This window comes from Prionailurus bengalensis, chromosome A2, assembly GCF_016509475.1.
Source record: "Prionailurus bengalensis isolate Pbe53 chromosome A2, Fcat_Pben_1.1_paternal_pri, whole genome shotgun sequence".
In the NCBI taxonomy this organism is placed as follows: Eukaryota; Metazoa; Chordata; class Mammalia; order Carnivora; family Felidae; genus Prionailurus; species Prionailurus bengalensis.
Genome location: NC_057348.1, coordinates 125,666,671 through 125,678,518, shown reverse-complemented (window position 1 = coordinate 125,678,518; position 11,848 = coordinate 125,666,671).

Here is an 11,848-nt window from a genome sequence, read left to right as displayed (position 1 = left end):
ATTACACGATATTAAATCATTCCCAAACATAGGATCCAAGATCCTACATTACTTCTTCCTTGTCTATTTGAATATGCTTAAAATGATGTATTCTCTAAGTTATGACTGTATTTTTTTCTCCTGATAAGGTGACCTTGTTATTTAATTTCTACTTTCTCCCTTGGAGTCCTGTCATCTACACCAAATTATGTTTTAATTACTCTATTTATAGTGTGTAGAATCAAAAATATGTTCTCTTTTGGGGCGCCTGGGTGGCTCAGTCGGTTAAGTATCCGACTTTGGCTCAGGTCATGATCTCAGGGTTTGTGGGTTTGAGCCCCACTCAGGCTCTGTGCTGACAGCTCAGAGCCTGGAGCCTGCTTCGGACTCTGTGTCTCCCTCTGTCTCTGCGCCTATGCCGCTCATGTTGTCTTTCTCTGTCTCTCAAAAATAAAAAATAAATACGTTAAAAAAATTTTTTTTAAATGTGTTCTTTTTTTAGTTTCACTGCTGTTTGAACGCAAATGTTTTTTAAAAATCTGATTCCCGTAGGTGATGGGCATTGAAGAGGGCATCTTTTGGGATGAGCACTGGGTGTTGTATGGAAACTAATTTGACAATAAATTTCATATAATAAAAAAATAAAATAAAATAAAAATCTGATTCCAACATTCATTAGTTTCCCCAAGCAAATTAGTAAATCAGTTATACAACTGATTTATTAAATAACATGATTACTAGCTCGAGTATTCTTTTAATTGTATTCACGTTTAGGGGCATCTGAAACTCTGAACCATTTATATTAGATTTCTAGAATTCCTTTCCTCTGAAGGAATGATTCAGAGCCAAAGAAGAATTTTTAAAACAATGACTTTCATTCAAAAAGTATATACTCAACCTAGAAAATGAAAAGAGACAGCAAAAAAAAAAAAAAAAAAAAAAAGGTAAAGAGGGGACAGGAGATTGAAAATGAACTGAGAACAAGAAAGTGATAAGTTTGGGGTTGAAAAATTAGACTAAAAAAAGGCAGGATGGAGGAAAAGCTTATCATAAATGCATGAAATGCAAATGTAATGGCATCTAGAAACAAAAATTGAGGTCAAGTTTCTAAATTGTGATTAGATCCAAGGTGTGGATCTGTGATTCCAGGGAGATTTAGCCTTACGGATCCCTTAATCAGAGACTAATTCTACATCTTTGTGATTTCTGTCTTCTTCTATTCACTAGCCCTTAACAGAACACAGTGACATCTCCTAGAGGTGGAAGCTAGCAACAATGTAGCTTTCTACCTTTCCAAAAGTAGATACTAAATTCATATCTAGTGGTAACTTTTCTTGTTTTTACTTGAATTATTTTATTATAGGACATTGAAAACAATAGTTATGAAAGTAGCTAAGATGTCACAAATGAAGGTTTTTGACTTCTGATTAAAAAATTGGAACAGGAAATGATGCAATGTTAAGGGGAAAAAAATTAGGCTTTCTCCCTCCTTTCCTTGGCAAATCAAATGCCCAGTTATCAAAGAACTCAAGCAAATACTGCATACACGAGCATAACTGTTTCTAAATAAAATGTCGAGAATGTAAATGCTGCATCAGTTCCTAATTAAGCATTCTGTAAATAAAGCCTTACTCTTCAACTTTGGTTTTATAGGAAACTTCCATGGTCAGAGATAGCGAATGGAGTGGAATAGTAGAGCCACCCAGTGGCTAATGTGGTTAACCACAGCAACAGTGTATTTCATGGTTCATTTTGTCTGTTTCCTGTTTCACAAATGAGTATATTTCCTCTTGAAGATATGGCACTAAGTACCTTTAAGAAGAAATTTAATAATGTGATAGTGAATATGAAATCCATAACTTGAATATCACTCACAAATTAGGTCTTCATATACAAGATTGAAGAATTTGTGAGTAAGCAACTTTGAAAAAAAAACCCATATCATTTGGGGCGCCTAGGGGCTCAGTCTGTTGAACCACTGAATCTTGGTTTCAGCTCAGGTCATGATCTCACGGTTCATGAGATTAAGCTCGGTTCATGAGATCGAGCTCCATGTCTGGCTCTGTGCTGACAGCGTGGAGTCTGCTTGGGATTCCCTGTCTCCCTCTGTATCTGCCCCTCCCCTGTTCACGCTTATGCTCTCTCTCTCTCTCTCAATACACTGACAATTGTGTATTGAAGGTAACACATTTTCAATTTCCCTTTTTGAATCTGGTAGATTAAACAAGCTGCTTCCAAGAGAAGGAAACATGAGTGTAATTAATTATTTGATGTCTTGGTATAGGCTTTTGGGGGGATTACTCTGTGATAGTGATAAGTGAATGACTTTAACCACTGGGTAGCTAAAAGTGACATAAAAGTTTTATTTGAAAATGCCACTATTTGTAAAATTCCAGGAATAATATCTTTTTGTAACTAAACTCACAATGAAAACTTTAGATGTCAACTTAAAAATGCATGAGGGGTTTCACAGTTAAAAAAAATCGTTTTGGAGCTATAAGAACAACCATTTTTGAAGACTACTATTTTAGGCCCTAGGGCCTGTAGCCAAGTTAAAAGGAGGTTTCCATGTGATTTGGCCTTTCAAGTCAGAAGATGATGGCCTCTTTCTTCTCCTTTGTCTTTTCTTCCTATTTTCCCTTCCCCTCCCTTTTCCTCTCCTCTTTCCCCTCTTTCTTCTTCTTGTGTTCCTCCTTCCTCTTCCCTCTTCTTCATCTTCGTCATCATCATCGTCATCACCATCATCATTATTAAATGACTCTCATTTATTGAGGGCTTGCTATGTGCCAGTCACTGAACTAAGCAGTCTGTATGCTTTATCTCTTTTAATACTCACAGTACCCCATGAAGTAGAAATTACTATCCCTATGCTATATTCAAAGGTACTAACACTCCCAGAGGTTCATTTATGTGCCCAAGATCATATAGGTAATAAGTGATAGAGCTACGTTTGAGCACAGGTTGGTCTGACTCCAGAGCCTAAGTTCTTAACTACTTTTACTTTGTTGTACGATAGTGTCATGGTAATAGAGAGGATGTATTGACTAGTCTTGACTTCTACATATGTATTTTCTCTGAGGATCTAGCTGAATGGACAGAATTCAAGGGTTTGAGATCCTGGGTCCCAGGCAGCTCTTACATCCTTTTCACAAAAGATATGACTAGTAATCTAAAGAAAAAATGGGGGCTCCTGGGTGGCTCAGTCATCTGACTCTTGGTTTTGGCTAAGGTCATGATCTCATGGTTTCATGAGTTTGAACCCTGCGTTGGGCTCCGCGCTGAGAGTTTGGAGCCTGCTGGGGATTTTCTGTCTCTCCATCTCTCTCTGCCCCTCCCTCACTCACACTGTCTCTTTCTCTCTCAAACTAAATAAACTTAAAAAAATAATAAAAAGAAGGGGGAAAATGAATTTCTAATAGAAGGGGAGGTGCTCAGATGTCCCCACTCTCCTGATAATTGTTGTCTTATTCCTTTCTGACTATCCTCAATTGAAAACAAACCAACTTTAAGGAAGGTGGTAATTTGAATCCCGGGTCTTAATTAGATTTTTCAACTTGTTTTCAATTCCTGCTAACTGAAAGTAGGCTTTGATAGGAAACAGGTTAGAAAGAACATTAGGTCACTGGACAGTGGTGGGTAGGTCTGGGAGAAAGGAGGAAGAAGGATACAGTAAAGGGGAGATAAGAAAGTGAGAAAACAAAACTTCTTACTTCACAGTCTTAAATAGGGTCAAGTCTACATTTATTAATTTAAAGAAGTTTAAAAGTAAGAAAGGGAATACACACATCTGTCAAAAACTCCTCGAAGAAAATCACCTCTGTCCAAATCCAAGCCCTCCTAGTAGGGCTGTCAGTCACAGCCTGACAGCTGGGGGGTAGCCTCCCCCGCATCCCCATCAACAAGTGACCAAGATGGGCCAATGAGAGTGTTACATCTTCATGGACATAATGATTGGTACAGGGTAGGCATCAGAGCCAAGCAAGGATAATCAGAATCTTTCAATGACATCCGATATGTGGAAGTCATAGGTCTTAAAGATGAGGGCTTGAGATCTCCAGTGGCCATTTTTCTACTCTGAGAAAGCCCACTAAGGAATGATACCAATACGTCATTGGGTAGTAACGAATGGGAAAGAGAACTGAATCCAGTGATGACTTTTTGATAGTTAGCTAGCACCACTTGCAAGAAAATAGACAAAATGGCATATTTTCAGAAAATTTCAAAACGTTGATGACTACTAGCTGAACTAAAGCAAGTTTTAAATAATGCCAAATTCTTACTTTCATGTCAAGCTTAATTTCAACTGATTTTAAAATATAATGGCCAATGTATATCAAGAGTGACAAAATAATTACTTTTGACTTAGTAATTATTCTCCTGGGAATGTGTTTCAAGAATGTGGGCTAAGCATATCAAGATATTTATAGAAGCATTATTTTTAATAATAAAAAATTGTGAACTCACCTAACACTTGAGAAATAACTAAATAAAATTATGGCATATTAATGCAGTGTTATATTTTGAAACTCCAGCACTGATAAATATGATTTTATAAAATAAAAAAGTACTCAAATAGAAATAAAGAGAATTTATAGAAATGCTTTTATTTTATTTTTATTGTTTAAATTAAAGGGTTTTATTTTATCCTTAAAGATTTTAGCTGGTGCAGCAATAAGAGCCACTAAAACTACCATAAAAGACGAATCCAAAAATATGTGGGTTTACAACTACTTTGTATTTCAATACAGCACTTTTTGTTAAGAGCAAGAAAGTACTCTCTAAATATTTAAGAGGTGAGGGGTGCCTGGGTGGCTCACTCGGTTAAGTATCCAACTCTTGATTTCAGGTCAGGTCATGATCCCATGGTTTGTGAGATTGAGCCCCACATCGGGCTCTGCGCTGTCCACACAGATTCTACAGAAACTCCTTTAAGTGAAAAAAGGCATTTCTAAAATTGTGTATGTATACTATTAGTTCAACTGTATAAAACTATATATACGCATAAATTCGTTATACATATGCATACGTATACAATGAAAATTGGAAGACATAAAAAATAATGATAGTTGCTAACAGATAGTGAGATTATAAAAAATTAGACTAAAATTTCTTATGAAGTCAAAAAATGTTTTAAATAAAAGAAAATCATAGCTGGTATTTTTCTATGATGTTTCTATGAAATAGCAATCTAAAAATAGTTTCGGTTAACAAGAAGTCAAAATGATGTTTTGCCTGGGTGGCTCAGTTGGTTGAGCATCCGACTTCAGCTCAGGTCATGATCTCAAGGTTTGTGGGTTCAAGTCCCTTCACGTTGGACTTTGCGATGACAGGGCCGAGCCTGCTTTGAATTCTGTGTCTCCCTCTCTCTCTACCCTCCCCCACTCTCTCTCTCGCTCTCTCAAAAATAAACATTAAAAAAATTTAAAAAAAGTAAGTCAAAATGAAACAAACTGAGGTTTCTAAGGGAATATTGAAAAAACTGGAGAACCAATACATAACAGGTGGGGGACAAACATTGTGTCTCACATGAATCTGAGAAAAAGTATGAAATTATTCAGAGTGCCTTTTTCCTTCTTTAAGCTTATTTATTTTCATTGGTTCCTTGAAATCCTCACAAATGTGGGTGGTTTGTAAGGAGTGCCTCAAACTTTTCCCTTCCTGAAGTGTTACTCTATAAGCTGCACTTTGGGGTAAAAGTGAATAAAAGATGGTTGTGTTAAACAAAGAATGACTTTCATAGACACAAAATGAAAAGGCTACAAGCATATAATGATTACAGGAGATTCCAGTTACATGTACAATAACAACTAACAGATTAAAATGTTGAGTTTGGCAGGGGAGTTAGCAGAAAAATGCCTGTGGTCTGGCCAATCATTACATGATAGAAGAAAGTGTATAAGAGAAGAATTAGGTATAATGCTGAAATTCCTGGGGTTGTTTTCTCCGTTTCTCTGGGTAGATAACAAACAAAATTTATGGCTAATCAGGGATGCTGCATTTAGTTACCTGAGATTCTTAGCAGATGTGTGAAGAGTGACATCACCGCATCACTTTTGAACTCTGTGACAATTCTGTAGTCTTTTTGCTAATCTCATGATACATCTCCTCAATATGGCCCAGATATCTGGTAGTTCTACTGGATACTCTACTGCCTATTATTGCACACAGAAACAGTACATGGATAGTTAACAAAAATCCTATAGAATCGGAAACTAGAAGCGGTATTAAATAGGAACAAATAGGAAATGCCATAAAGTTAATGGATTTTTGTGTCAACAGCTCTATCAATTATTAATTGGGTGACTTTGGGCAAATCACTTAGCTTCTCTACAGCTCTTCTCCTTTCTCTGTAAAATGAGTATTATCATGTAGTTGATAACATTTATTGTTACTATGCAATAGGGATTGTGCTGAGCAATAAAAATAAATGGTTACAGCATAATATCTAGCCTCAGGGAGCTCACAGTCTAGGGAAAGAGACACACTTATCAAGAGATAATTATCACATGGTAAATGCAATAGTAGATTTCACATAGAAGCATAGAGAAAGCATTCAAGAATGGGGCAAGGTAAGTTGGAAAATGGGGCTCAGGGTTTATCTTGAGAGGATTCAAAGAGATCGCCAAATAAAATCACTTAGCACACTCCACATTTGTAATAGGCACTGTGCTAATGTTAACTTGCTTTATCTTCATTCTTAAGTGATTTTAGTTACAGACTCTTGCAAAGGAACTGAGCATTTTGCACTGGGCAATATCAAAGTTGTGAAACATAAATCCCTTCAGGGAGATAAAAATCCTGCATTCTTTGAGAAGGAGTGTTACAAAGACTACACTCAAGAAGCTGTCCTATTACTCTCTAAAGCCTGGAATGTAACAAATTTTCTTAGTTAAAGCTAGCTTGCTGTTTCAAAGACTCCACCTAGTTGACAAACCATAGGGAGTCATGAAGAGAAATACACAAAGAAACTAAGAAAGGGGGAGGAAAAATGAACTCGGCCAAGATTTTTCTTAGGAACTATGGCCTTTCTCCTCATTGCTTTTATAACTGCTTTAAAAAACTGTTATACATGATTTTGGAAATACTTTTCAAGGTAAGATAAAAAGTAAAAAATCTTTGGGGTGTGAAAACGCATAGAATGAATGAATGAGTGAATGAAATGGGTTTCTAGTGTAAAGTATTTGAAATACTTGACTTAGCTGCCATTCCCTTTTTTTGTTACTTTTGTCAGCCAAACCAGTTAATTATTTGGTCTTAGAATATTAACACAATGAACTAGGAAGCCACTAGGAATACGATTGCTGTACTTACTGGAAGTGAAATGGGAGGGATGGTGGAGAGGGTGATGAAAGGGTTGAGGTTGTCCTTAAGAATGGCACAGCGAAGGGGCGCCTGGGTGGCTCAGTTGGTTAAGTGTCTGACTTCGGCTCAGGTCATGATCTCGCGGTCCGTGAGTTCGAGCCTTGAGTTGGGCTCTGTGCTGACCACTCAGAGCCTGGAGCCTGTTTCAGATTCTGTGTCTCCCTCTCTCTCTGACTCTCCCCCGTTCATGCTCTGTCTCTCTCTGTCTCAAAAATAAATAAACGTTAAAAAAAAAAAAAAGAATGGCACAGTGAAAAATAGGCATTAATAAGGGGGAAGCAGACCTGCAGGCCTGGTAGTGTGGGGTCCAACTTCTGAGCTCCCTAGTGGCTGAACTGCAAGAGTCTCAGCTGGACCTGAGGAAGGGCAGTGGATGGGGTTTTAACAAACATATCATCTAGGGGAAATGTGAGGAAATTTGGAAAAGGCCGAGGGAAGGAAAAATCATGTCAATTATTGTTTGCCTTTAGCAAATTGCCCCCAGCCCACTTTGATATAGCAGATCACATACTTTACCTCACTTTCCTCTTCTGCTTTTGGCTGAGGCATAAACTGGGGTGTGTGCAGAAGGGCCTGGGGCACTCCCCTTACTCTATTTTTTGCCTTGTGTGCTTCTTATTTTTTTCCTATTGAATTGTAAACTCCTTGAAGGCAAGTGCATCTTACTATTCTATGTGTCCTCTACAATAGTGACTAGCACTATTATTATGTAAATGGTGGACATTAAGTGTTTTTGCAGTTGAGCTAAGAATCCACACGGCTCTCTGCATATAATGGCCTCTGATTCAAAACATACTGCATCCACACACCCTCCATTCAGGATGCCATCTCCCATCTGGCACTATAATCAACTCCAGCGATAGCATCCTTTTCAGGCATACTTGGTCTACAAATGAGAGCAACCACAGAGCTTTCCAAGGATGTGGGTGCTCCCCTCACTAATGTATTTCTCAATGCTTTAGTGAAGTGAGTGTTTTCTGGGCCTTCTCATGGAACCTTGGAGAGGGTGGGTGGTGTGTAGGTAACACACGAAACAGTTTAACATTCCTATCTCCCTAGGCCCTCGGATTCCTTTATCTAGATCATGCCAGGAAAGCTCTGATATCTCAGTTGTTTTAAATGTAGGTCATAGTTGAGTCTAGGTTTCAGTCAATCAATCAATAAACTGTGAGAGCCACCTTCAGTTTTATGAACTAGCACATTTACTCTGGAATCTCTAGTAAGTACACTCATATTGAATAATTTGTCTCAATCTAGTGTTATATTTCACCCTCCTTGGTCTAACACTCTTAGAATATACTGCCATGCATGTTCCCAACTTCTGTTGATAATAGGTTAGCAAAGGCTTGCTATTATTTTAGTGGGTAAGCCATTTCTTCCTGGGTCATAATGTGTACCTGTCCTCATGAAAAATGCTGAGATTTGACCCTCATTGTAGGTATAGTGGTGATAGGGGATGGTTATGGTGCATCTTGAGGAGAATAAACATCCCTCTTAAAAGAATCTGCCCTAGATGAGGTTATCACAGATCTTTTAAGCAAAGGAAGGCTAGTCTCTAGAGGGCAACTACTTTACTAACCAAGGAGCCTTAGAGTGACTTGTAGTTTCAAGAATGTCAGTTTCATCTGGGTCCAAGCAGATGTCCCCATTCTAATTTTCAGGATCCCATCCTTTCCCATTTAATATCCTAACTTTCAAGTGAAAAATTTGATTGGACTGTGAATTCAATTATTGCTATAAATTAGCAACTCTTTTGTGCTTAATTTACATCAATATCATCCCTGTGTCTGCAAGATCTAAAAGATTCTTCTATAGCTGTCATGGAAGCATTCTGGTCTTAGACTGACTTGAGCTGAGTTGAAAGACATGAGCTTGTCATTTTCTTTCTGTAAGTGCTATAGTGGACTCAGAAGAATCTGTCCCATACCATTGTCCTGATAGGTATCTTAACCGCCATAAGGGTCAAGTGCAGCAACACTTGGGCAATCCCTTGCTTCAGTTGGTATGTCATCACATCCGACCACACATGATAGTTTATTGTAATGCCCTTATCTCATTTCCTATTGGGAGGAGCTCAGCCAAAGGGCATGACCAAAGCAATTCTTAAATTCTTTGTATGTTTATCTCCTGGGACCACTATTGATGCCAATTCTGTGTATCAGGGTGCAATCAAGAGAGAAGTCAAACAATGTTTTGAACACGGTAGGTTAAATATAAATACTTATTCCTTATAACAGGGAATTGGAATGATAAAAAGATGGTTAATAGGAGCAAAGAACATAGGAGAATCAGATACAGGGATCATCTAACTGCTCTTAGGCCTAAGACTGACCCTCATTAAAGAAATCCAAAGGAATCTACTCCTGAAATCATTACTGCAGTACGTGCTAACTAATTTGGATGTAAATTATAAAAAAAAATTAAAAAAAAAAGAAATCCGGTGAATATGGTTCATTTGAGGTCAGAAGAGTTCGCTGAGGGTGCAAGGTTGCCTAAAGAATGTGAGGGGCAACTTTTCCTCGAGGGTGTTGTACTGGTGGTGTTCCACTGTGAAACCACTTGTGAAGCTGCTCATGGGAGTTGCCTGCAAAGTTGCCCTGAGAGGGCTCCCGGAGAAGTTGCTCACGGGGGTCCCACACAGCACCGGCCTCCAGGCACCACCCAAACAAGGAGCTGCAGAAGCCATGTGTACTGTAAGAGCCTACCTAAAGGAAGATAGGACACTACACAGGTACAGAGATTTCTTCTTCCTCCAGTGTCCCTCCGGTGCCCTCTACTGACAAAGCTTAATTTCATGACAGCTAGAGAAGGAGAAATATTTATAGGGCCTATTACCACAAAACAGGCAGTGAAGAGATTTTTGGACCTATGAGGCAAAAACGTGGTAATTGGCTCAATAATCCATTTCCTTTAACTGGAAAAACCTTACAAAGAGGACGGGATTTTATGGGGGCCCCTACAAATGGCCCCTTTGAGGAGCTGATAAAAACCATGGACTCTCCCTCTGGATAAATGCACATGTGTACATATGTGCACAGTTCTGTAGATGATTCAGGGTATATTTCTGAACTCAGATTAAGAGGTTAGGCCATGAGTACGGCCTAAGGACTATTCTCCAGGTTCAATTTAGTGATTATTCTTAGCTTTATTTGAATGTAGAATAGCAAATGTAATATCCCCAAACTCAACTATATTTGCTTTTAGTAACAAAGATAAACATTTATTTAGAGAGAGAGAGAGATAGAGCCTGAGTGGGGGAGGGGCAGAGAGAGAAGGAGACACAGAATCCGAATCCGAAGCAGGTTACAGGCTCTGAGCTATCAGCGCAGAGCTGGATGCGGGGCTTGAACCCACAAACCATGAGACCTTGACCTGAGCCGAAGATGGATGCTTAGCCAACTGAGCTACGCAGGCGCCCCACAAAGATAAACATTTGTAAACATTTGAGAAATATAGCCAATAGTGTTAAGCATAGGTCTAATTTTGGGGGGTAGGTAAGTGGTGAAAGATCTCTGGGGAGAGAGAGAAAGGATGTCAGAGGAAAGGCAGGCAGTAGTAAAACAATCACAAGACTGTTACTGGGATTTGGACTTGGATGGTTGTATATAGAAGGAATGGGGTGTTTATCATGACCTGCTATGCTTTGGTAAAGTACATTATGGTAGCTGGCTTCCAATATGAGATGCATGGTCCTTCCCTCCTGGTCTTCATGCTTATATGTACTCTCCTCCCACCTTGACTCCGGTGGAGGAGGAAAAGTTGCCTAATGACAGATTATAGGAAGGCAGATTTTATTTCACTTATAATAACCATGGCTGTTTAACAACGGGTCATGCTGTCATGCTTCTTCTCCTTAGAAGGATTTAAGCCAAAGTTGGCTGATTGCCTTTCAGAGATGTGGTGATTCTGGCAGCACTTGGAACACTTATCTAGATAACCTCTAAGATGCTGTTCCTCAAAGCCTTCTCCTCCTGAATGTGTCTTGGTATGTGTGAATATCCTTAAATAAGAAAGCTCAGTGTAGTGGGAAGGGTCTGCATTATAGAAGAGTTAGAACTCTGTTTGGAGGTTACTAGCTGTGTGACTTTGGGTAAGACACTTAGGACTTCCGTGTTTCACTGTCCTTACTACCTCTCAGGGCTGTTCTGAGAACTCATTAGATGACACATCCCTCAAATCACCCATTTGGCATTTAATGCATGTGTGGTTTTCTTCCTTCCATTTTCTACGATATGATTTATAATCAAACATCTGGGACCAATTAAGATTTTGGAAGTGCAGTGTTGAAATGAGCTAATTTTCCCAGGCTTCAAGTATAGGATTTCATTGTTTTTAAACAATGAACTTGATTAAGATTTGATTAGATGCTTTGTAGCACAGAATCTTAAAAAAACTAAAAAAGACAAGTTTGGTGTAAGTAGAAATAGAAGGAATCAGAAACCAGATGGCCAACGTCATCTTTGCAATTTGCAACTGCAAGATCATCACTTGACTAATGTCTTTCCTC